This window comes from Aotus nancymaae, unplaced genomic scaffold, assembly GCF_030222135.1.
Source record: "Aotus nancymaae isolate 86718 unplaced genomic scaffold, 86718_ANA_hifiasm-v0.15.2.pri h1tg000046l, whole genome shotgun sequence".
Taxonomy (NCBI): domain Eukaryota; kingdom Metazoa; phylum Chordata; class Mammalia; order Primates; family Aotidae; genus Aotus; species Aotus nancymaae.
The window spans coordinates 7,790,705-7,818,233 of record NW_026988460.1 but is presented as its reverse complement, the minus strand read 5'-3'; positions in this window follow the sequence as shown (position 1 = coordinate 7,818,233).

Here is a 27,529-nt window from a genome sequence, read left to right as displayed (position 1 = left end):
CTGAAAGATTTTTTAATCAATTTATTCATTGTGGTACCAAACTATACTTTAATTCTCTCTGGACATAGAAAAGAATTACACAAAGAGTTGTCAAAATCCACTATTTTACAAAGACAAGTGCTTATTCATATGTATAAAATTAAGGAGGAGGCAAAGCTTTGGCAAGGTGGTGTGTTTCCTCCATGAGAGGACACAAGATATATTTTGTATTTGTATGCTTGTACATTTGTTTATCGTCTTTTCCCTTACAGAATACAGTATTTATAAGGGCAGGGACAAAGGCACTAGTTTTTATTTGTTTGTCTTACTACTGTATCCCCAGAACCTAGAACAATTTAAGACATGGGGTCGGCACTCAAAAAATGAATGGTGAATGAATAAACAGATGGGTATTTGTTATAGGAGTGGAGTGGTTAGCACAGAGGTAAACATTCTGACCGGATTTGTTTCTTCTTCACAAAGTGTTGGCCTTTACATGTTATCTTTCTGTTAAGTAGGATAGGGGATTATAGGAACTCAGGAAGAACTTACATCCTTTACTCTCTACCTCTGACATAGTACCTAAATCCCAAAGTCTCCAGTCCTGAAATTTCCTTCTCCAAACAAAAGTCCCCTGCTCCCACATCTCTCTCCTAACCTCCAACCCTCCTTTGGCTCTCCAAGGTCTCTAGACTGTTGCTATTTATCATCACCCTTGTTCCTTCTTGACTGCTCTGGCAGTACTCTATAGTCATCATGTCAAAGATGCTCTTAACAGTAGCATGGGTTGAGTAGTGGTCTCAAAACCTCACGCTCACCCAGAATCTTAGATGTGACCTTATTTTGAAATAGGGCTTTGCAGTTAGGATCAAGTTAAAATGAGGTCATATTGGATTAGGGTGTGCCCTAAATCCAATGACCAATGTTCTTATAAGGAGAGAGAGATCCAGAGCCACAAACACACATATAGGGAAGAACACCATGAGAAAATAGGGAGAGATAAGAGTTATGCTGCCAGAAATCCAGGAATGCTAAAGATCTCCAGCAGCTACTGGAAGCTTGAAAAGGGCAAGAAAGGATCCTCCCCTAGACTCTTCAAAGGGAACATGGGCCTTTCAACAAACTGATTTCAGACTTCTGAACTCCAAAATGTGAAAGAATGAATTTCTGTTGAAGCCACCCCATTTGTGGCACTTTGTTAAGACAGCTCCTAGGAAGGTAACACGCTAGCCCTGGAGTCTTCACCTCTCTGCCCTCTGGCCACTGTCATGATTCCCATCCCCAGCCCTGAGTCCTCCCTGTTTCTACTGCTGCTTCTCTTTAGCTGAGGAGCCTGCTGGTAAAGCCACACATAGATATATTTTGTATTTGTATAAATACAAAATCTGTCCCTCCCATATCCCTGTCCCGATGTCTCTCCACCTACCCTAGCATCTTACTCCAGCAAAATACCTACCTCCCCCAATCCTGCTTCATCTAGAATGCCTCTCTCTCACCTGCCCATTTGTAAGCTTGCTTACCCTGAGAAAAGACCTTTCTATGGCCCTCTGACCTCCACAGGACTGGCTTTATTCTCTCTCCCATTTGCCAGGCTTCTTAAAAGAATAAACATATAACCAGGCATGGTGGCTCATGCCTGTAATCCTACCACTTTGGGAGGCTGAGGTTAGCAGATCGCAAGGTCAGGAGTTCAAGACCAGCCTGGTCAATGTGATGAAGCCCTGTCTCTACTAAAAATACAAAAATTAGCTGGGCATGGTGGTGCGCACCTGTAGTCCCAGCTACTTGGGAGGCTGAGGCAGGAGAATCGCTTAAACCTGGGAGACGGAGGTTGCAGCGAGCTGCAATTGCGCCACTGAACTCCAGCCTGGGAGACAGAATGAGACTCCACCTAAAAAAAAAAAGAAGAAGAAAAAGAAAGAAAAACATAAAACATATGTGCAATCTACCTAATCCCTGAAACCTCCAAACACTGCCGTAAATGTTCTTTTCCATCCTTGGCAGCTCTGTGGTCTTGGGACTACTGAGCCCTCTCTTCTTCCTGAAATCTCTCTCCTGCATCCAATTATGAGACTTTTTTGTCTTGCTTTCTTCCCACCTTAACAGCCTCTTTTCAGATTATCGTTCCTCCCTCCCATATCCCTGAATATAGGCACTCCTTTAAGTTTGGTCTTTTACCTTATGTTTTTTATTGTTTTCCTTGACGGTCATACATATTTTCATGAATTTCTCTGTCCATTCTGCTTAATATATCACATACTTTGGAAAGACCTCACCACAAGTTTGAATAAATAAATGAATAAAACCCAAACCTTGATCTTTCAGATCTATATTTCTAAATTTATCCGGAAATAGGTTTTGTTATATGTTTCTAATGCCTAGTTGTGTTCTTTACATGCTAAATGAATGAGAATAAATGAATAGCTATTTTTACACACATACCCCACTGGCAAAGAAAAGTTCAATAAATCCAGATTTCTCCATCTGTACCCACAAGCCAGCTCTTCCTTTTGAGTTTTTCCCCCAGCTATGAGTGTTTCACCAATACTAAGGTTTCCAACCTTGGAATCATTTTTCATTTTCTCTCTTTTTCTTATACTCTATCTGTTTCCTAATTTTTAAAATTCTATATCTTTAAAATATTTCAAATATCTTTTTTCACAATCCCAATGGTTATGCTCTAGTTTAGCATTCATTTCTCTAGTGTTTTCTATGTTCATTTTCCTCAATCTTAAATCTCATAATTATAACTCAGTATATTAGTCTGATATTTATTGCTTATAACAGAACACCAAAAACTGGATAATTTACAAAGAAAAAAAATACTTATTACAGTTATAGAAGCTAAGAAGGCCAAGGTCAAGGGGCTGCATCTGATGAGGGCCTTCTTTCTGGTGGAGACCCTCTGCAGAGTCCCAAGGTAGCACAGAGCATCACATGGCAAGGGGGCTGAGTGTTCTAGCTCAGGTCTCTCTTCCTCTTCTTATAAAGCCACTGTTTCACTCCCATTATGACCCATTAATCCCTTAATCATAAATGGAGTAATTCATTCAGTACTAGTAGGTGGGGTCTTTAACATGGAGTCCCACAATTCTGGGACTCCATGTTAAAGACCCCACCTACTAGTACTGTTATATTGGGGATTAAGTTCCAACATGAGCTTTGGAAGGAAAATTCAAATCATAGCACCAAAATTCTCACATCTTATCTTTTTCTATCCAGCCTGATTGTCAAGAATATCAGTTATGTTGTTGCTGGACTCAGACAGAATCTCATTTTTGCCACTTACTAGCTGTGTGATCTTGGGCAAGTAACATAACCCCTCTGAGCCTCAACTCTTCTTTTATAAAATAGAGGAAATAGCAGTCCTTATTTCACAGGTATAGGGCAGGGTACCTGGCCTATAGAGAGTGTTCAATAAATAGGGGGTTCATGAGGATGAAGGTGGTGGCTGTAATGGTGGCAGCAACAGTAGCCAGAGGTCTGGTCTCCATCCTCCCTTGTTTATGCAGTAATCTTTCAGGAGCTCCTGAAAAACTTGGATGTGGTGACCAACCATTCATTCACAGGCAGCCTTGCAGATCTTGTGAGGAAGAACACAAATGTCACGAGTTGACCAGTCAAGAGGTTGCTAAAACCAATAGCAGAGAATTTTTATAGGAATTCAAAGAGAAATTTTGTATTAAAAAGGTCAGCCCAGGGCCTGGCCTAAATTAAACAGTCAAGAAATGAAATTATTTTTGGAGACATTTTAGAGGGGCATGAATTGTAGTATTAAAATGAGGATGTATACTTATAGTAACCAACTGAGGAGATTGTAGCAGACATGAAAAGATTTGTGTCTCCTTGCCCTCTTGAATTTAGTCATGTCCAAGTAATTTGCTTTGGTCAATGAAATGCTAGCTAAGGTGACCTTTATTAATTCCAAATAGAAACATTTAAATGCTAACACTCAGTTCTCCAAATTTCCCCTGCCAGGCAGAAACTCTCTCTTCACCTTCAATGGAAAATTCAGTGTGAGCAAAAAATATACTTTATTTTTCTAAGCCACTGCAATTTGGGGCCTATTTATTATTGCAGCATAACCCAGCCTTCCCTGACTGTTAGGGTTGATAACCAGTATCAGGGAGAAATTCTATGGCCTAAAGAGCTACTTAAACATCCTTCTCACCCTTGACTTATTCTTATTAATAAAGTGGGCTACACAGTTTTTAAAGCTGAATTAGTTAATAAGATCCTTGGAGTTTTGTCTTTAATGAGAAATGACACTGACATGAGAACTGGAACTTGCTGAAAGACCAAACCCTGCAGGAAGCTCATCTCTGCTCTTTAGCTTTTATAACTATTCCACTGTTACTCCAGAGTTTGCTTTCAGCTTACCTCTACTGCTCCCCACTTCATGTCCACCTGTTCTGGCACAGCTCCTCAAGTTACACTTGATGAATATTTTCCCAATAACTCCATATTTCCTTCTTTTCCACATATGCACTCACTTTTCTCTTTACCTGGAAGACTTTTTTTAAAAAATAATAATAATAATCATTCCTTTATCTGCATGTCTAAATCTTACCAATCATTCAAGGTCCATCCTAAATCCTCTCTCTAGAAGGCTTCTTTTCTTTCCCAGCAGGGAGCTACAATCCCTTTGTGATCTCCCTATGGTATTATAGATATATATTTTCTTTAACTTACTATTTTTAAATGTTGTACTTTTTAAATCAACTTACGTGTTTTAAATCCCTAAGTAGATTGAGGCTGTTTGAAGGCTTGATCCATGACTTACATATCTTATCCTGGGCAATTTAATAGATTTCATTGGCCTTAGGATGTGCTCATAGATAATTGTAATGAATGATGATAAATGGAGTATTGATATTTAACTGTATGACAAGACTTGGCAATATGTAACACAAGAAATAAACTGTACTAAATTTTTTTAATGTCACAATTTGTAGAAAACCTAACCACTCATCATTACCTCTTCCAAATTCTGACTCAGTTTTGAAATTGACCCAGAAGCTTTGAGTGATCATCTTTATTAGTGGCGAAACTGAATTGGAAAAGTTAATTTGGATTGAAGGCCAAAATGAGGCTTCCTACAACAGACCTCTGGAACTGATTGTGTCCAACCAGTCACAGACAGAGCAGCTAGAGGTGTGCAGGCCTCCCTGGCAGAGTGGACCAGGAGGGCCTGGTCCTGGTAAGACTATGACATAATGGTCAGAGTGATAGGGAGAGCATGCAACACTTGCTGCAGGCTTGAGAGAGAACCAGGCTCTAGGCAAGACATGAACAATGCACTTCATCCAGAATCATCAATGAAATAAGAAAAGAATAAGGTTTAGAAAGAAGTGCTTCCTGCTTGGGAGGATCAGGAAGAAAGTCAGGAAGAAAAAGAGCAGGATTCTCTAACAAAAGACACGTTCATAAGCTTAGATATTAAGAACTAAACTGAATCACTTAATCACAAGATATGAGAGTACAAAAAGAAGGAGGACACAAAATTTTTCAAACTTCCTGTGGGTTTGATGTCAGATTTTTAAGGCATAATACATATGCTAAGAAAAATAAGCTTTACATTATGTTTGGAGAATCTTATATGCTTGCATTCTCCAAAGTAAATTTTTTTTAAATATCAATTTTGTACTGTTTAGTTACTCAAATACAATTTTTGCACTTTAATTAATGAATGATATTGTTGGAGGTGAGAAGATGATACCCCAAAACGAAGGCCTCAGAAGCAAGATTCTCTCCAACCTTCTCCTGCCTTCCTGTCTCTGAATCTGGTTCTCCCTCAAGGCTAGCCATAGAAACTAGAATCCCTCTTCCCCAAGGTGATCATAGACTTCAGAGCCCCTTTTTCCCAAAGCCAGCCATAAAACCTAAAATATTACTCTAACTTTTTCTCTTTCCTTTCCGTGCAAAAACTGGCCATTAAGAAATTATCTGACCTATCTTGTTTGATTATAGGTCATAAGACCTTCCTTCCAGAGAGGGTTCTGCCCCATACCCAGAAGGATGACATGTTGCATAGAGAGGCCAAGAACAGACTAGACAGACAGACCATGCTGGGATTCCCCACTCCACCTGTTAGCACTAGATCATAATTTTTTTTTATCCAATCATATTTCTACACAACTGCTCCAACTTTGTTGATTCTAAGCATAAAAATGGAGAGTTTCACCTGCATGTTTTGGTCTTCATTCTGAAGACTCCTATGCCATGTAAAAGTATGATTGAATAAATTTGTATGCCTTTTCTCCTACTAGTCTTCCTTTTGTCAGTGATTTTCAGTGAATTTTCAGGGAGCAAAGGGGAAATTTTTCCTTGCTCCTACAATATTAACTGGGCTGTGTTATATTGACCAAAAGTCTTAAGAAAAACAACAGCTTTGAATAGGCACCACTGTCTATTGACTGCCCAGTTGGGCCCAGGAAGACCGTGGTGGCATGTATACACAAATGAGGTCACATGTCTATACTTGAAATCTGCAACATTTTCACTTCTGACACTACAATCTTCCCATCTGACCCAGAAATGCAAACATCCCATGTTTTTAAGGGAGAATGTCAACCCTTGTGTATGGCCATACCACCCTGGATGCACCCAATCTCATCTGATCTCGGAAACGAAGCAGAGTCTGGCCTGGTTAGTACTTGGATGGGAGGAAGAATGTCAACTCTAGAGATTTAGAATTCAGCAAGCACATGGCTTCTCTGGTGAAAACTACATTAGATCTCCATAAAGTACATTTCATTAAAACCTAGCAGCAGGACAAAAGTTTGTTATTGCTTCTATTGTCTGAATTGTGTCTCCTATGTGGGTTTGTAACGCAATATTTCATGTTAGGGCATTTACAAAGAATTTTCAAATGATTAAAAGGCTATTGTCAATACAAAGATGGAAAAAGAGTAAGAAAGTATCCCCTCTCCCTCCACAATTCTCTGCCCTCCCCAAATGCCAGCACCTGAAACAAGCCATGCTGTGCCTTCATAAAAAGCTGTTGGAAGCCTAAGAAAAACAGGCTAGATAGAATTAAGAGAAATGGAAGTATCCCACTGACCCTGAGTATAGAAGAGAAATGTAGAGAATGTGTGAGTTATTAGCACAGTAGAAAAATATTTTATTTAAGAACCACATCTTCACAGCTCTGTCTGAAGGGTTTCACTCAAACTGCAAAAAAATAAGCGTACAGATTCAAAGCTAAGGATACTCAAGAATCTATCATGTTGTGTGTAAAAAAAATCATAAAATCATCAGCAAAAAGAAGGACACAGTAGGAGTCCCAACTTGCAAACCATTAAGCTCCTAGGCGTGTGTCATACTTCATTCTAAGGGACAGAAAGAGGAGTTTCAAGTGAATTCCCCAGCTTTGTTTATAGCCCGGCTCCTTCTGACAATAAGGTTTACCTTTCAAGGAATCAAAGTCAAGGTTTGGCTTGGTTTGGCTTGGCTTTCATCTTCAGCAACAAATGAAATACATTTGCATTTTAGGTCTCCAAAATAAAAAATTACAGAGAACTCATTGCCAACTGTTATCAAAGAATGAAAGAGCGAGGAAAGAAAACAAACAAAAAACCTACATCTTAGCCGTTAACATAGTGAGTCCTTGAATGACAATTCATGGGTCATCAGGACAAGGGCTATGTCTGAGAAGTATACACAGCTGCTCAAAAAACTGAAAGCTTGATCTTCATCTATGTTAAATGGTTTATCTGCATTTGCTCACTTCATCTGCACAACAATCCTGTAAGCTAGTGCTTACAGAGAGATAAAAACCCCTCTTGCTCAAGGTCACACTGTTTGTAGATGGCAGAGCTGGAGTTTGGTTCTCATCTCTGGCTCTAAAGATATGCTTTAAAAGAGGATTTCTCGACCTCATCAGTATTGTCATCTTGGCTGAATATTCCATTGTTGTAAAGGACACTACACTGTAGGGCATTCAGCAGCATCCTTGGCTTCTATCCACCGGATGCCATAGCACCTCCCACTCAGTTGTGACAACAAGAAATGTCTCCAGACACTGCCAGATGACCTCTGAGGGGCAAAACTGCCTCCAGTTGAGAACCCCTGCTCTAAACTAGTTTCACTCAAAAACGTAGACTATGTACTAGTTAACAGACTGTGAACATAAGGAACTTGCGCCAGAGTGCAAATCAACTATGTCACTAAGCATACTGTTTACTTCAAATGACTTCTTTTTTTTCAATAGCAAGACTTTTTTAGTAAGGAAGAAATGTGTGTATTTTCATTTTGGGGCAAGCTCTTTATGTCATCAAAGACCAGCACTATGGAAAGGGCTGCTATAAATTATTGTGGTATATTGCCTCCCTGAAATGATAATATTCAATAAAGATTTGATCAATTATTTTTAAAGTTATGTTCCCCCTTAAGCCTGTATTAGATAGTCTTTATTCTGGCAATACACCTCTCAATGATCAAAAATTATTGTAGAGCTGAGTTTAATAAATGGCTCTTAGGTTTGGTTTGAGTGTTTGATTATATTGCTCTCTCCCTGACCTTCAAGTTATTACTTGGCATTCCTGACTGGAAAAGCTCAGTGCCCAGCTAGACAGCCTGCCCCACATTAGGCTATATAAGGTCTGATAACTTGGTCCAGAATAGTCATTGCAATCTACTGGTAACTGGAGACTGTGCAGTTCCCATCCTCCCCAACTCCCCTTAGGAACACTGCAGTTGGGGAGGATGAGAACCAGAGTCTCCAGTTACCTGTAGACTGCAATGACTCTACTGGCTCTTTTCCCAATAAGAATTCTATTTTCTTATCGTTTTTTATTATCTCAGCAACAGATGCTCATAAATAGCAACACCTACAGAGAGTTAAAGTAGTAACACCAGCAGCAACAACACTATTTAATAAGAATTGAATGCTTCATTATGTACTAAGCATTAATTAAAATCTGCATATACATTAGCTCAGATAGTTTTCACAATAACCATATGAAATAGGCATTATTATAATATCCATTTTGCAGATAAGGAAACTGAGATCAGAAGAACCCAGTACCATGACAGAGTTATTTTGGCTGGAATCAGCCCAGATAGAAGTCTGAAATTTGTTCACTTTTTTCTTGAACTTTTTATTACATAGAATTTCAAACATAGAAGGATATAATAGACAGAAGAACATAATAAACTTCATAAATAAGTCACCAGTTACAACAATTAGCAACTCATGCACAACCTCACATAACCAAATCTACTTTCTTTCCCTTATTACTGGGAAGCAAATCACACACAGCATCATTCATAAATATTTCAGTATGTATATCTAAAAGATAAGGACTATTTTTAATAAACATAAGTTTCAAGCCATTATCAGACCTAAAAATATCCTTGATAATATCTTAATATTATTAAATATCATCAATTGCATCATAAATGTTATGAATGTTTCTTTTTCTATTTTATGGTTGGTTAGTTTGCATTGGAATCTAGATAAAATCAATTCATTGCAATCAGTTGATCTATGACTTCAGTCTCTTTTAATGTCTCCTTTTATTTGCAATTTATTTGCCCTGTAATCCCAGCACTTTGAGAGGCTGAGATAGGCAGATCACTTGATGTCAGGAGTTCAAGACCAGCCTGGCCAACATGGTGAAGCCCTATCTCTACTAAAAAATACAAAAATTATCCAAGATTGATGGCACACATTTGTAGTCCCAGATACTCAGAAGCTGCAGCAGGAGAATTGCTTGAACCCATGAGGCAGAGGCTTCAGTGAGCCGAGATCATGCCACTGCACTCCAACCTGGACAACAGAGCAAGACTTTGTCTCAAAAAAAAAGAGTTGGGATGTTAATCCTATAAAGCAAGCATCTGTCTCACATATTCTTTATTTTTTCAAATTTTTAAACATATAAATATATACATACATAAAATAGGTCAATAAAATTTAAACCCATCTTTAAACCATTCTTAGCTTGAAGGCATTCAAAAACAGACAAGGGACAGGCTCCTAGGGTAGACTATTCCACAGTCTGGATTTTGCAGATCGCAACCTCATGGTGTCATTAACATGTATATTAGTCTATTTTCACACTGCTATAAAGATACTACCTAAAACTGGGTAATTTATAAACAAAAGAGGTTGAATTGACATGGCTAGAGAGGCCTCAGGAAACATGATCATGGCGGAAGGTGAAGGGGAAGCAAGGCACATCTTACATGGCAGCAAAAGAGAGAGAATGCGGGGCAAACTGCCACTTTTAAACCATCAGATCTTGTGAGAACTCCCTCTCTCTCATAAAAACAGCATGAAGGAAACCACCTCCACAGTCTAATCACCTCCCACCAGATCCTTCCCTCAACACTTAGGGACTACAATTCATGATGCGATTTGGGTGGGGACACAGAGCCAAACTGTATCAACATATTTCTCTATTCTTTGTATTTTCTATAAACTGTGCCTGGGTCTAAAGGCTTGATGAGATCCAGGATCACTTCTTTTGACAAGCTACCTCGTAGATGGTGTATTCTTCCACTGAGAAGGACATAATGTCTGGCGTTTATTCTTCCCAAATTTTGTTTTTAACATTAATGTTCTGTGTAAGTACTTAACTTCAAAGAACTTCAAAGTATATTATGGGCACATAAAATAAATATATATGAAAATATAACAATATCAAATAAGTGCTTTCCTTACTCTTGCAGTGTTTTTTGAGTGACTTCTCTGTGCTAAGCATCAAATTAGTTATGTGCTGTATGAAGATGAAAAAGCCAGAGGCTCTACCATCAAGGAGTTGTCTTGTGATAAGTGTTTCACTGATGCCATATACCACAATCAGTCAAATAACGAACCTGGCTTGTAGTGAACCAGGGAAGCTCCACCCAGCAAGAAGGAGATAGTAAGAATGATAAGCATTAACAGGAAATAGAGATCAGGTTCTCTTGCTCTGAGACAAGGATGCGGAAGAGAGATCCAAGATGGCTGACCACTAGCAGCTCGGGATTGTAGCTCCCAGTGAAAGCACAGAGAATGAGAGGACGCCACACTTTGAGATGAATTTTTGTTGCTCACAGACCAAGAGATTCCCAGCGGAGGAGCCCCACGGGTCACCAGGGCGACTCTTGTGGCCAGCGCTGCAGTTCTTGGTGCAGAGTAAGCGGGAATGGATCCCCTTTTGGCCAACCTTTGGAGCTCCGGGAAGGCAGAGTCGCCCATTCAGCTGAGACAAGGATGCTTTGTAGAATTATGTTGTGAGTTGGAGTCAAGACAATGGGAAAGACAGAGAGGTGAGGTCAACAGTGTAGATTCCAATGCAAAGAATGCTATGAGCTGCAGTACATGAGCAGGGGAGCATAAGATGTGTGCATGGCCAGGAAGACGAGCAGCTGCATGAAGCAGAGGGGCTGTGTGAGGGTTATCATGGGCAGACTTTCATTTTAGGCAATCTCATTTACAAAATCTCCAGAATCAGACAATACTTTGGATACAACAGAAACAATGATAGCAAGCACATTTTTGTTATTTTATTGAGTCTTCATAGCAATATCATTGGTTAAGGGTTATTAGTCTCCATTTTACAGCTGAGAGGAGTTCCAAAATTCTTCATTCTCCCTCTATTCAAGTTTGCCCAAGTTGTAAATACCAAGGCAAGGATTTGAACTCAGGTCTGTGCTACGATTCATTTATATGAGCACAGATTTCCCCTGAAAGAATACCATGTTGACCCAGTCTCTCATGAAACATCTCTCATGTTGGGGGTTGTTCAGGATTCCACATCCCAAGAAGGGCTACCACATTCCTTCTTCAGTTACTCATTTCTGCCCCTAATCATTTAGATGACTTTAAAAAAAAATTTTTTTTTTTCAAGAAAAGAACAATATGGGAAAATAGCAAGCTTGACAAAAGAGGAGTAAAGCAAATAAATTATCAGTCTGATCAGTGTGGCTGCTCTGATATAAAATCTGTCTCTAGGCACCAGGAAAAGAAAGGAAATAGAAGTAAGAAGTAGAGAAGAAACTCATATTTATAGAGGCTGTGTGCCTGGCACTGTCCTAGCACTGATTATTTAACATAATTCATATAATGTCAAAACATCCCTGTGAGGTGGCTGAGAGATGATAGGGTTTTTTTTTAACTTTTATTTTAAGCCCAAGGGTACATGTGCAGGCTTGTTATACAGGTAAACTTGTGTCACAGAGGTTTGTTGTACAGATTATTTTATCACCCACCCAGGTATTAAGCCTGGTACCCATTAGTTGTTTTTCCTGGTGCTCCTTCTCCTCCCACCCTCCATCCTCTGGTAGGACCCAGTGTCTGCTGTTTCCCTCAATGTGTCCATGTGTTTTCAGGGAGATAATAGATTTTTTGTTTTTTTATTTTTTATTTTTTTGATAATAGATTTTTTAAAGACAAAGTTCCTATATGTAGACCAAAAGAAATCTCTCATGTAGGAAGATATTGAGTTATATAAGAGCCAATTCTACAGTATCAGCAAGAACTCTGAAAATAGCACACTCAGGGACACCGCTACCCGTTAATATCCAAATCCTCATCCTCGGCCACCTTCACGTGTTAATACCCACGTATTGGCAAACTCATGTGAATGAAATGATCCCACTGTGCAATTTTAGTCTGTCCAAGATTTACATGAGTTCAGACTGAGGTTAGTAGTAGAAACTAGCAAGAGCCAAGAAAACTGGTAAGCAGAATTAATAAGCAGAACAATAATTATAATACATGCAGACAAGCAGATAGTCATCTGAAAAATGGAGTGGGAAGTATAGAGTAAAATAAGGAAAAAATGCAAACCTCTATAACTTGAACTCCAAAGGCGGATTGGTAAGGCCAACTTCTCCACAGCAAAGAGCCTCAAGAGAATGGATTTCTCTGGTTCAAAGCTGGATTCTGAAAGACAGTTTTCCCGATAAATATTTTTCTATAGTCTAATAAGTTTAGCCTCAGTAGCCTATGGTGGTAGGAGAACCACTGAGTATCCTGTAAAGACAGAGGGGATGATATGATTAATCCCATTAAAATATTCATACACAAGATGATAAGGCTAGATGTTAAAGGTGAAGGGGAAAATGTCCACTAAAATATCTAGTTCAAGGTCTCTCAAATTAAAGTATTTCCCAAACAAGCAGAAAATAACATTTGTTAAATGAACTTAAATATATATATATATTGAATTTGGCCACTCCTTAAATGCTACTAAACTCAATATTCCCTGTGGTCAGACCATGCAGATCTCCTTTTATGATAAACGGTAATTGCTGAATGATTATGGGTAAATAATCCCCTGTCATTTCTTTTGATAGGGACCTCATAGGTTAATGTGAACTGGGCTAAAAATACTGATTCCAGAAATGAGTACGAAATGTTGTGATTTCCAATTATTCTAAGAAATTGGTCTTTGAAATCCTGAATTATGAAAGGATAAAGTGGCTCCAATTTAATCTGTGAAACAGGACTCTATTTAGAGTCCATGGTCAAGTTCCTAGGAAAAAAACTTAAGACAGGAATAATGCTTGGCATGTAATGTTGTTAACTGGTGCCCTCCAGTGGCAAAACTTGATGGAGGGTCTAATTCAGTAAAATTCAAAGTGTCTTCTATTTCAAATCTCAGGGTTTTTGAGCGTATGAGCCTAAACTTTTTAAGATCCCAACAGTCGAGAATAAAACCACAAAGGCTTTAGATTGTACTTTGTTTTGCATTGTATGGTCATAAAATGCTAGAGAGAAAGGTTGTTTGCCTTTAAAGTAAGGCTGGAGAAAGACTGAGAGCAACAGGTGATTAAAATGACTTGGCAGGAAGATATTGGGCAGGCATTTTAGAATTCTCAGGCTATATCCTCACCCTTTCCCTGTTGTATCAAATTCCTTTATGGTATTTCCTGTTTAGCTGAAAGGAATGACATATCCCCAAATGCGCGGGTTCTGGGCATTGAGGAGATGCCAGTCATCCTGCCTGTTGATATGAATGTCCCCTGAGGATACTGATGCTTTTCACATGACAAATGTCTAGCTTTGGATGTTCTAGTCACACTGTGGGTCATTTATTTTATTTCTTATTTTAAAGTCTTGTCTTTGGGAGGCCGAGGCAGGTGGATCACTTGAGGCCAGGAGTTCAAGACCAACCTGGGTAACATGGTGGTCCAGCTATTCAGGAGACTGAGGCAGGAGAATGGCCTGCACCCAGGAGGCAGAGGTTGCAATGAGCTGATATCATGCCACTGCACTCCAGCCTGCACAACAGAGTGACACGCAGTCTCAGTAATAGTAATAAAGTCTTGCCTTGACCTCCTCAGGATGCCATGTCCCTGGGCCCTCTCTGTTTCCTTTCTGATCTCCTATATTGCTTTCCTCCACCTCCCTGTGGTGTTTTCCTTTTAGCATCCATCCATATACTTACTTCCCTTTGGGTCTGAAGGGGAAGACAAGCCTGTCAGCCATCAAGAGAGGACCAGGCCCCCTTTTAATTCTAGAGGATCTTGATATATTAAAACATAAAGAAATGCCAAGCTAGATTTAGTGGTATTTCCAAAATTGGAGTCTGTTTTACTTTTAATAATTTTGACACAAATGCAATATAATTGTTTTATTTGTAAGATGATTACAGAGAGTATTTTTTAAAATCTAGCTCTGAGTGTACTAAGAGAAGGGTGCTTCAGAACTAGGTCACTGATGTGAAGGTATATGATGACATTCTCCTTCACTTCTGTCAGTACATCTCTCTGACATTAAGTATGAAATTGTAGAGACAATATGATAGCATCAAAATGTGATCACCCCTAGGCGCAGTGGCTCATGCCTGTAATCCCAACACTTTGGGATGCTGAGGTGGGCAGATCACTTGAGCTCAGGAGTTTGAAACCATCCTGGACAACATGGCAAAACCCTATCTCTACCAAAAATATGAAATATTAGCCAGCGTGGTGGCATGCATCTGTGATCCCCGCTACTCGGGAGGCTAAGGTGGGAGGATCACTTGAGCTGGGAAGGCAGACGTTGCAGTGAGCCGAGATTATGCCACTGCACACCAGCCTGGGCAACAGAGTAAGACTCCATCCCAAAAAAAAAAAAAAACTGTAATCACCTCATGGGTTATTCTTCCTACCCACTGCATTGACAAAATTGATTAACTGAGACTGCAGCATTGCAGTAAAGAGTTTAATTGACACAAGGCTGGCCGAATGGAAGCACGCAAATAGGTCTCCCTAAAGGCTTGGAGATTAGGGTTTCTCAAGCATAATGTGGTAGACAGGGGGCTAGGGAATGTGGAATGTTAATTGGTTGGGATGAAATCACAGGGATGTGGAAAATGGTCCTAGTGCACTGAGTCAGCCTCTGCATGGGGACCACAGAACGAGTTGAGTCATGAGTTGCCAGTCTGGGTGGAGTCAAGTGGTTATCAGAAACAAAAAAGTCTGGAAAGACATCTCAAAAGGCCAATCATAGGTTCTACAATAGTGATGCAACCTACAGCAGAGATTGGGGAAGTCACAAATCTCAAGACTTCCCAACAATGGTTTGTTATCATTTAACTATACCAACATCTTAACAAAACTCAGATCCTCCTCATAATCCTAACCTTGTGGACTTTCATTGGTTTTACAAAGGCAGTTTAGTTTGGGGAAGAGCAATTATTATTCTTGCTTTAAGGATAAACTATAAACTAAATTCCTCCCAAAGTTAGCTTGGCCTATGCCCAGGAATGCCTAAAGGACAGCTTAAAGGTGAGAAGCAAGATGCAATAAACTATGTCAGGTTTCTCTTATTGCCATAATTTTGCAAAGGTGCTTTCAAAAATTCTAAAATTATATATCAATAGTCTAAGCCCTTCCTGAATGTGAACTGTGGCCCAAAGGATGGCTCAACCTTCTCTGGGAGAGTGAGTAAGAAGTAGGTATATCTATGCGACTAAACAAGGAAGTCAGTTTGGGCACAGAAATGTGTCAGTATTAAGGAAAGTATTTCTAACTATCAGATGGATAGTTAGAAGTCTCTTAGTAATATCCAACCACAGAACCCACAGTTAATTCAGATTCAAAGCACACAAATTTTAACTGCACAAAAAGAATATAGTCCCCTTACCCCTGCATCACAGATTTGGGGAGAGCGTGTATCATTACAGTGAAAATAATCACCTGGGACTGAGCTGATGGTTGAGGACATATGTTCTGGGATGCTCACATCCACTAGAGATAATTTATATTCTAATAATTTTATCAACTCTTCCTAATATTTTATAGCATCTAGAGGAAATAGGAAAAGCTGATTATAGCTTACCTTCATTATCCTTGTCATCATAAACTACTTCTGTTTGTGTTTGCAGATTGCCATAGACAGTTAAGCAGACTTTTGAGTGAGAATCAGAACAACTGTTTTAGGAAATAACATTATACCACTTTCTGTACCAGTTACCTCATTTCCTTCTCAGTGCCATCTGAGAAAGCATGTGGGTCATTCTCACTCAGCCTAGATCACACAGCTGACTAGAGGATGTAAGTTTCTTGACTCCCGATCTCATTATCATTCCATTTTGCCAACTTGAGAGTTCAATAATAATGACTCTCCCATTGCTAAAACGTTACACTAATCCCTCTCCATTGCTGTAATATTTTAACTAGAATCTACCCTTCATGAATTCTCTTGCTAAATAATACTTGAAGAGAAATGTTCAAAATCAGTACTCCAACACTAAGGAATCAAGACAGAAAAGCAAGGGTACAGTTCAAAAAGGTCAAAGTTTGGGGAGGTCATTATGGGAATTTATTTCATTTTGAAAGATCACAAGCAAAAGCTTGTATTTGGGGTGTGAACTAATTGGTGATATGCATATAGCAGCATAATTTAACATCTCTTTCTATTCAGTCAGTGATTCTCAGTATGTTTTGGATCACAGACACCTCTGAAGAGCTATAGAAAGCCATAGACCCTTTCCTCACCACTTCACCCCTGACTGAATCACATAGGTACTAAAGATTATGTTCAGTTCCAGGGGATTCACTGACCTAGTTTTAGAATGCTTATTCTAGATACATGGTTCTCGACTGGACAATTTTTCCCTTTGGAGGACATTTAGAATGTCTGGAATATTTCTGGTCTTCACAACTGGGAAGGCACTACTCACATCAGGTAGATAGGTGTCATGGACATCTGCTAAATAGCCCATCATGAATTGTGCTGCCCCCACAACCAAATATGTTTTTGTTCAAACTGTCTAAAGTGCCAAAGTTGAAAACACCTGCTATGGATCCGCACTGCCCAGTGCAATAGCCAGAAGCTACATAGAACTCTTGAAATTGTGGCTAGACTGAGTTGAGATATACTCAAAGTAAAAAATACATACCAGATTTCAAAAACTTCATACATACCTGTAAGATATTGCATTAATCATGTTTTGTATTGATTACATGTTGAAATAATATTTCAAATTTACTTGGCTAAACAAAATGTATTAACATAAAGTTCACCTGTTTCTTTTTACTATTTGTAACATGGTTACCAGAAAATTTAAAATTCATATTTGTCCATAGCTGTGGATCACATTACATTTCATTGGATAGACAAGCTCTAGATGCTTTATAAAATTGAACCATTGAAAACTAATTAAGATTTCTGATTCTAAAGCAAGAGTTAGCAAACTAAAGCTAAAGCTGGTCCACTAGCTGTTTTTGTAAGTAAGGTTTTATTGGAACACAGTCACACGCATTTGTTTGCCTATTGTCAATGGCTGCTATCACAACAGCAGAGTTGAGTAGTTGTGACAAAGACTGCATGGCCAGAAAACCCTAAAATATTTATGATCTGGCTTTCTACAGAAAACGTTTGCCAACCCCAGATCCAAGGGCAAGTCCACTACATGGGCAGGATAAAAATTTTGCCATCCTGACAGTAGCAATATTTTCATATTTAAAGTAAGCAAATTTGGGACATTGGAAGAAGAGCTGGCTGAAAGGATGGAAGGCAGGTGTAACAGAACACACTAATTGGCTACCCTGTACTCATGTGACTATATTTTATATTGCTATTCAACTGGAATATGGCTCTCCATGAAGGGGAATAGAAAAGATCATATTTCCTGTTAGAAATGGGTCATTGAGACCAGGCACAGTGGCTCACACCTATAATCACAGCACTATGGGAGGCCGAGGTGGGCATATCATCTGAGGTCAGGAGTTCAAGGCCAGCCCGGCCAACATGGTGAAACCCTACCTCTACTAAAAATACATAAATTTGCATGGTGTTCTGCACCTGTAGTCCCAGCTACTCAAGAGGCTGAGGCAGGAGAATCACTTGAATTTGGGAGGTGGAGGTTGCAGTGAGCCGAGATTGTGCCACTGCACCCCAGCCTGGGTGATGGAGACTCCATCTCAAAAAAAAAAAAAAAAAAAAGAAAGAAATGAGTCATTGATTCTGCCAACAAATATTTATTGAGCACCTAATATCTGCTAGGCACTATTCTTAAAGTTGGAGATACAACAGTGAACAAAAATAAAATCCCAGCATTCATGGGGCTTATAGTCTACTGTGACCAAACACCTGTCTGAGATAGGTGAAACATCGAGAATGTCAAGTATATTAAGAATACTGGAATATGTCAAGTGGTGATGAGTGCAAAGAAACACAGAATAAGTTAATAGAATAAAGAGCCTTGGGGTGGAGGTGATACAATTTGATTCAGGATGCTAAGGTCATGGAAGGCTTCTCTAGTGTCATGCAGCTGGAGGCCACAAGATTCTGAGTAAGCACATTGGAGGGTGTAGAAAACACAACTTCAAGCCTTCCCTGAGGACAATCTGATAATATGTGTCTAAATCTTTTTTTTTTTTTTTTTTTTTTGAGATGGAGCCTCGCTCTGTCACCATGCTGAAGTGCAATGGCGTGATCTCAGCTCACCGCAACTAGTAGAGATGGTATTTCATCATGTTGACCAGGATGGTCTCAATCTCCTGACCTCGTGATGCACCTGCCTCCACTTCCCAAAGTGCTGGGATTACAGGCATGAGCCACCGTGCCCCACCATGTCTAAATCTTAAGTGTGACCCAGTAATTATACCTAGTTATTTAACAGAAGCAATTATGGGAGCTAGTGTGCCAGAATGTTCCCTGGAGCATTTTCACCATAATAAAAACAAAGGAAACTACTTTACTATTCAACTAAATTTGTTAATATAAACAAGGTACATGGCATAATAAGTTTTTAAGAAGAAAGTATTATATTAATACTTAATAGTACAATTCCAGTTTTATAAAAATATTGTGTTTGCAGAGAAAAAAGTCTCAAAGTCTTAATCTAAACATTAGGATCCCTAAAAGGTCAAATTTTAGGTGTCTCTTACATGCATCTATATATCTCTCTGTAACATCATCTTTTAAAAATAACTCATAAACCAAGTTATATAAAAGAAAGGAGAACAGGCCTGGTGGCTCAGACCTGTAATCCCAACATTTTGAGAGGCCAAGGAGGGCAGATGTCTTGAGCCCAAAACTTCGAGACCAGCCTGGGCAACACGGCAAAACCCCATCTCTAGAAAAAATATATAAATTAGCCAAGAGTAGTAAGGCATGCCAGTAGTTCCAGCTACTTGGGAGGCTGAGGTGAGAGGATCACCTAAGCCTGGGAGGTCAAGGCTGCAGTAAGCCTTGACCACATCACTGCACTCCAGCCTGGGTGACAGAAGGAGACCCTGTTGACATCAAATGGCAAAATTATGACTGAGACAGTGAAAGAGATCTAACTTAACTGACTCCATCTTGCTTCTAACCTCCAAGCTATCTTTGTTCATTTCTGGTCATAGACTGAACTAACTTTGGGAGAAAGTTAGTTTGTAGTTTATAATTTAAACAAAGAGGGTAACAGCCCTTTCCCAAAGCATATCTCCTTCTTGCCTGGGGACTAGACTAACATTAGCCACAGGATTAGAAATTATGGTTTAGGAGTCATGCAGCTAAAGGCTACAAGATTCTGACCCTCCCTAAACTGCTCCTAAGATTGATAAACTGGCTCATCTGATCTTATGGCCCCCACCCAGAAACTGACTCAGTGCAAGAAGACAGCCTCTACTTTCTATGATTTCACCCCTAACCAATCAGCACTCCTGGCTCACTGGCTACCCCTTACCCACCAAGTTGTCCTTAAAAACTCTGCTTCCCATTACTCAGGAGACTGATTTGAGTAACAATAACTCTGGTCTCCCACACAGTAATTCTCTTCATGAATTTCTCTTTCTCTATTGCAATTCCCCTTTCCTGATGAATTGGCTATCTAGGCAGTGGGCAAGGTAAACCCCTTGGTTAAACACTGCCTAAAAAATAAATAAATAAAATAAATATAAATAAGAGAGAAAGAAGACTGAATTTGTCTAAATATGTACATGAAAAAAAATCCCTTTAATATTCATCCTAAGTATAATAATCTTCCATTAAACCATCCTGACCTGACAATGAGCAGTAAGAGAATTAACATAATGAACACAATGAATTGCCTTTTTAAGCTAATCCAGTAGATTCTAGGACACTGTTCTCTTATAATATCTACCAGAGAATTAAGGTCAATCCAATTAATTCCTAATCACAGGGCCATGTTAAAAGGCCCAGTATGTCAGTGAACCAATGGGAAACTCCAGAGAAAGCAGAGATCACCTACCAATTGCAGTTGGCAGTTATAGATACTACACTAACCAGGAGAACTCAAAGTTTCTAGAGCTTCTCAAAGTTCAGTCCTAGGACCTCTATAGGAGCATCATTTTGATAATGGTGGTGGTTAGTGGGAGGGAGGAGAAGATACCTGTTTAAAATGTAGAGTCTTGGGTCCTATCACAACATTACCTGGGTGGGGCCCATACTTTGCATGTTTCAAAGGTCCCTTGACTAATTCCTATGCAGACCAATCTCTTTAAGCTTACAGCTACTTATACTGGGGAGAGAAAAGGAAAATCACTTCTGACTATCTAGAGGAATGTTATTTCTGATCAGAGTCCTTGAGAAAAGAAAAGACAAATTGGGACTTGCCTAATTATCAAGTAAAATTATTGAAAGAGGGCCTCTTGCTTATGTATGTATAAGGCTCAGTTCTCCCTACAGGGCCATTGTAAGCCAGAGTCCCTTGGTCTACTTTTGAATATTGTTGATACTTTTTGTCTGAGAATTGACACCAACCTAATTTCCTGCCCCTAGTGAAACAATTCTGGGACCAGGCATGTTTTCTCATGTGTATGTTAAACAATATTGAGAACAAGCAAAATAAATAGCTGCCTGTTTCTGGAAGGAAATACTTATTCCTGGAAGCTAGGACTGCCTACAAATTAAAATAGCTTACTTATCAAGATGCAAGATGCTGATTAAGTACTTACTCAAAGCCAGGTGCTGTGGCTCACATCTAAAGTCCCAGCTACTCAGGAGGCTGAGGCAGGAGGATTGATTCAGCCCACGAGTTTAAGGCCAGCCTGAGCAACATAGCAAAACCCCATCTCTTAAATAAATACGTAAATGAAGGAAAACAAGACTCAATTCAAAACCTTCTTCTGAGTCCTCCAATGAAAGCTAATATGTCATAAAATATGCCCAATCCCAACCATTCCATACCTTGCAAGACTCAGCTTAAAAGCATTCAAACCCTCATACTCTTCCCTGTCTTTCCTGTTTTAAAACACTACAAAAATTCTGTCAGGTTGGGGCTTTCCCTTATGGCAACAGGCCTACTACACATGGTTTGGCTTAATGAGCAGCCTATTCTGATGGCCCTTGAGATTTTGAAGGTCAAGATGTCATCATTTCCGTTGATGTAGGTTGGCATACTTCAGTTTCCCTGAGGTGCCCACTGTATATGATTCTTAAAAATTATGTTTTCATGCTTAACTGTTTCTCTTTCAAGAAGACTTTTAACTTCTCTTATTCCCAGCTAAGGCTCTTGGCAAACATCCCCAGCTAAGCTTGTATATATCAAAGTATCCAAATAAAAAGCTCAAAAAAAAGGAAAGAAAGAAAGAAACCAGATCTGTTGAAGTTCCTCTAGTACTCTCTTCTAGTTTAACTTCTAGGAGTGCCTGTGAACAGGGGAAGCTGAGCTCCACCTTCTGTTAACATTTTTAGTGCCACAGCTGTGTTACTGATGCTTAGGAATTAGAGTATAAGCCCCAAGCTCAGTGGAGAAGACAGATGAACATAACAGAAGTAATCCCAGCCCTATGGGAGGCCAAGGTGGGTGAATGGCTTGAACTCAGGAGTTCGAGACCAGCCTGGGCAACAGAGGGAGACCCTATCTCTACAAAAATCACAAAAATTAGCTGGGCATGGTGGCACACGCCTATAGTCCCAGCTACTTGGGAGGCTAAGGTGGGAGGATCACTTGAGCCCAGAAGGTCGAGGTTGCAGAGAGCTGAGATTGCCCCCGGCACATTAGCCTGGTGCCAGAGTAAGACCCTGTCTCAAAATAAAGAAATAAAAGCAGCAAAAAAATATGCAAATTAAGAGATTAGGCTTTAAGTCACACATATCATAGTAAATATTTTTCTCTCCTCTTTGCTGCCTATGAGATCTTTGACATCTCAATGTCCCCAAACACCAATTTATTCAACTTTAAAATAGGAAAAAAAAATTGTACAGTAAGGAGGATTACGTGATAAAGCTTAAACACAAGCACTAGAAATAGAAGCTATTATCTTATTTTTATAAACCATATCTGAATACTCCCAGATGAAATATAAATGTTATAACTTCAGATTTACATTTTAAATGTTGGTTCTGTCTCTTTCTAGCCTTGCGTCCTTGGGTAATTAATCTCTTTAAGGCTTAGTTTTCTCATCTATAAATCTGAAAACACTACTCCTCCCTTGCTATGGTCTGAAAATTTGTGTCCCCACCCCCATCAAATTCACATATTAAGGCCGGGCGCAGTGACTCATGCCTGTAATCCCAGCACTTAGGGAGGCTGAGGCAGGCGGATCACAAGGTCAAGAGATCGAGACTATCCTGGCCAACATGGTGAAACCCCTACTCTACTAAAAATACAAAAATTAGCTGGGCGTGGTGGTACGCACCTGTAGTCCTAGCTACTCCGGAGGCTGAGGCAGGAGAATTGCTTGAACCCGGAAGGCGGAGGTTGCAGTAAGCCAAGATCATGCCATTGTACTCCAGCCTGGAGCCTGGTGACGGAGCGAGACTCTGTCCCAAAAAAAAAAAAAAAAAAATTCACATATTGAAACCTAATCATTATTCAGAAGGAGGACATCTGTTTTTTGTTTTTTAAGGAAAAAGAAAGAAGCCTAATCATTGATGTGATGGTATTAGGAGGTGGGGCTGTGGGAAGCAATTAGATCAGGAGTGGGATTAGCACTCTTTAAAGGAGGTCCCAGAGAGCTGCCTGATACCTTCTACTGTATGAGGGTGCCCTCTATGAGGCAGGAAGCAGGCCCTCACCAGACACCAAATCTGCTGATGCCTTGATCTTGGACTTCCCAGATACCAGAATGGTTGGAAATAGGTTTCTCTTGTTTATAAGTCACCTAGTTTCTAGTAATTTGTTAGAGCAGTCCAATTGAGACATCTCTCAATAATGCATAAAATAATGTATTTAAAATACTTAGTACATTGATACATTCCATCAATTTATATTGAAAACACAGACTCTGGAGTCAGACTACTTATATATAAAATTCCTGTTTACTCTCACCAATATCTTACTCAAGGTATGGGAACTTTCTGTGCTTAATTCATGTATTATTCTGTGTACTGAATTTCCCTCAGAAACAGAGATTTTTGAGATCACTGCAGTGAAACCCACCATTGTAGTAAGGAAAGGTTCCTCTCCTTCTCCCTCCCACAAGGTCTCTGATGTACATCAGTTTGAACTCTAGCCCAACTTTCAAAAACCAAAGAAACTCCTACAGTTCTAAGCCTTTGGCTTTTCTCTGTGAATCACAGCTACATTATCAGGTTTCTCTCCCTTTGTCCTCCTTCCTTTTTTTTGTTTTATGCTTCTGTATGCATGTTTTAATCAGAGATCTTTTTTTTTTTTTTTAGAGACTTATCCACAAAATAGTCAAAATAGAGAATTTTAGGACCAGTAATCTGATTCCTCTTCCATGACTGAAAATTATAAAATTGGAAGTATGTTAGGAAGAAAATATTACCACGGTCTGTTAAGATATTCAAAAGCTTTTCACTAGAACAAGTTTGCACTATTTAATTTCTCCAGGAGCAAGCAAGAAAAATATCAAGAGTCTGCCTTTGGGGAGATGCCATTTCATGAGCGATGAAGCAGTAATGAATGGTAAAGATGGAATATCAAGGAATCATTTTTGAGAGGGAAAGGCAGCTCTAAAACTGTTCGGTTCAAGAGACTGACATAGGATGTCCTTACTTTCGACTCTTATTTTTTCCAACCACCTATCTCTCCATGCATATTCATCGAATGACTACAACAGGCAGTGTAGTGTTGAAAAGAAATTACAAACCAGGTGCAGTAGTTCATGCCTGTAATTCTAGCACTTTGGAAGGCTGAGGCAGGTGGATCACCTGAGGTCAGGAATTGAAGACCAGCCTGGCCAACATGGCAAAACCCTGTCTTTACAAAAAATGCAAAAATTAGCTGGGCATGGTGGTGGGTGCCTATAATCACAGCTACTGAGGCTGAAGCAGGAGAATCACTTGAACCCGAGGGATGGAGATTGCAGTGAGCCAAGATTATGCCACTTCAATTCAGCCTGGGTGAAAAAGCCAAACTCCCGAAGGGAAGGAGGAAGGGAGGAAGGAAGGAAGGGAGGAAGGGAGGAAGGGAGAAAGGGAGGAAGAAAGAAAAGAAAGAAGGAAGGGAGGGAGGGAAGAGAAATTAGAGCAAGTGCGTTGAAGTTTATCCAGCAGGTAATCACAATTAGCCCAGGAACCTGAGGCTAGAGGCGATATTGGGTAGGTATGTTGGGACAATGACAGTAAAAAGGAACTGAAGGGAAATTACACACAGAAGGTACTTCAGACCCCGTCAGTCTGATGGAGGACAAGGATAATGTCCTATTACAAATTTGCAAAATAAACTTAGAGACATGATTCAGTAGAGATGTGAGGTTTCAGCTATTCAAGCACGTGATCTAAATTCATATCTGATCCCGAAGTCCTTGCTTTTAACCACTACACTAGTGTTGCCTTTGAAATATTTTGCATGGCTGAACAAAAAAAAAATCTTTAATAAAGTCTCTTCTAATCACACTTTGGTATCTTTTATTCTCCCATGAAGGCTCCGTAAATTCCTAAGTCTGTTTTAGCTTTCTGCCTTTGTTCTCCCATAGCAGCCAGTTCCTCTTCTAAAATGACTCCAATCATTTCATATCATTGCTGCCTTGTCTCTCTCTCATACTGGGATACAGGCTTTTTGAGAACAAGGACAATCTCTCATTCTCTGTAATCTCCCCAGAGCCTGCCATATTGTGAATGCTCAATAAGTGACTGTTGAACATGGGGATGGATGGGCCAATGCGTGGATACATCTATAAATGATTAACATACTGAGGGAAGGTACCATATACTATTTACCCAAGAGTTGTCTGAGATAATTAACATAAAGGTAAATAGTAGTCAAATTGGCTACTGTTTGTCAACTTAGATGTCAGTTATTGATTGAATTGGAATTTGTATTCCAAGGTATAATGGTAAGTTTAGTCTAAGTGAGGAGGGGGTAATTTGATGGTTACTGCTCCATTCTGTCATCTCCAGGGCCAGGCTCCCTGCCCCATAACCACAGCTCTACCGTCATCCCCATGAGCAAGTGTGTTTTGAGTACATACAACTCTAATCCAAAGTGGCTACTGCTCAACTTTCTCCCTATGATCTAGCCTCAGGCAAGGAAGCAGCTATAGCTCCTCTGCTGCTCCCTTCCAAGTCTTTACACCATGCTAATGGGAACAAGGCAAGTTATAAAACATCATTCATTGTAGGACCACACTCGGGTTAAAAAAAGAAAGCAAGCCACTTACATGTGTATAAAAAAGATAGAAAGGACATGCCCAAATGATAGTGGTAGGTATTACTGGAAGTAGAAAGATGACAGATGGAGAATTTTCTGGCTTTTTATCCCTATTTTCTAATTTATTCTATAACTAAACTAGATTTCTGATAAAATAAAAACTTAACACTTAATAGCAATTCTGAATTCAGAGCAACAATTGTGATGACTACTGCTTTATCATTCAATATATGCTGCCTTTCCAATTCACAGTAAGTTCCTTGGGGTCAGATCACGTGATGCCCTGAAGTGTTAACTTCTCAGCCCTTAGCAAAGCGCTCTGCAGAGTAGGGTCTAGACAGCAAATGAATGAACTCTCAGTTTCTGTTTACAATTCAAACTCTCATGCTTAGAAATTTTTCAAATTCTCCTTTAAAATTTTGTGACAGTCTAGAGGGTATTTGTACATTTGGGGATTGTCAGTCCTTAGAATAATGTTGGCTTGAGGTCAGAAAGAAGACAGAAGTAAATGCCAAGTCAGTTATGCAAACATATGCATTGATTCTGACCAGCTTTTAATGATAATCCCTTTTCATCTTTCTTCCTCATTTTTTGTAAACACATTATTTTCCATTGCAAAGCAGACTTGTCTTTATGGTGTCTTTGTGCACAGGCTAAGAATCCAGGGAGAGACAAGGAGGCCAATGTTGAATTTTAATTTATTCCATCTCTTCTGAAAATGCCAATTGTGCATGGCCGTAGCAAGATTAGTGTGGTCTTACTCAATGCATTTCATTAGGACTGTCATTTTTCCTGGACATCCAGCAGACTTGGTGAAGAGCTGACCTCAGACCTCAAGCAGAGTCAACTTCGATCATAAATACCAAAGATGGGTACAGTATGGGAAGAGTGTCACGGGGTTAGTGACACTCAAGAATTAGGGCCATGTATATATCTTCCAAATGGAATCAGAGAGACTCCTCAAACAATATGGAAAGATCCTGGTCAACATGGTGAAACCCTGTCTCTACTAAAAATACAAAAAATTAGCTGGACATGGTGGCGCGTGCCTGTAATCCCAGCTACTCAGGAGGCTGAGGCAGGAGAATGGCCTGAACCCAGGAGGCGGAGGTTGCAGTGAGTCGAGATGGCGCCATTGCACTCCAGCCTGGGTCACAAGAGCGACACTCCGTCTCAAAAAAAAAAAAAAAAAAAAACAATATGGAAAGACACTTCCAGGAGAGCAGGGAACAAACAAGCTTTGCAATCTGGTAAACTTGAATTCAGTCCTATGCTCCACTGGACCACAGCGGGTCAATGTCTCTTAACCTCACTTTCCTTATGTGGAAAATGTGGATATTTGTGCCTATTCCATAGATTCCCTGAGAGGTTCAAAAAAGATGATATGTGTGCTTCACTTAGCACACTGGGAGTGCCCAAAAGACATTTTCATTAACATGAGCAGTTGTAGCACAGCAATGTGCGATAGTCGAAAAACGCCAAAACACCATAATGAGAGAGAGTCTCTGGGTCCAATCTCTATTTTGCCACTAACTACATCATCATGGACAGTTGTATAATCTCAGGTTCTCAGCTCCTTCATTGGTGAAATAAATAAGTCAGCCTGAATTTAGGGCTGC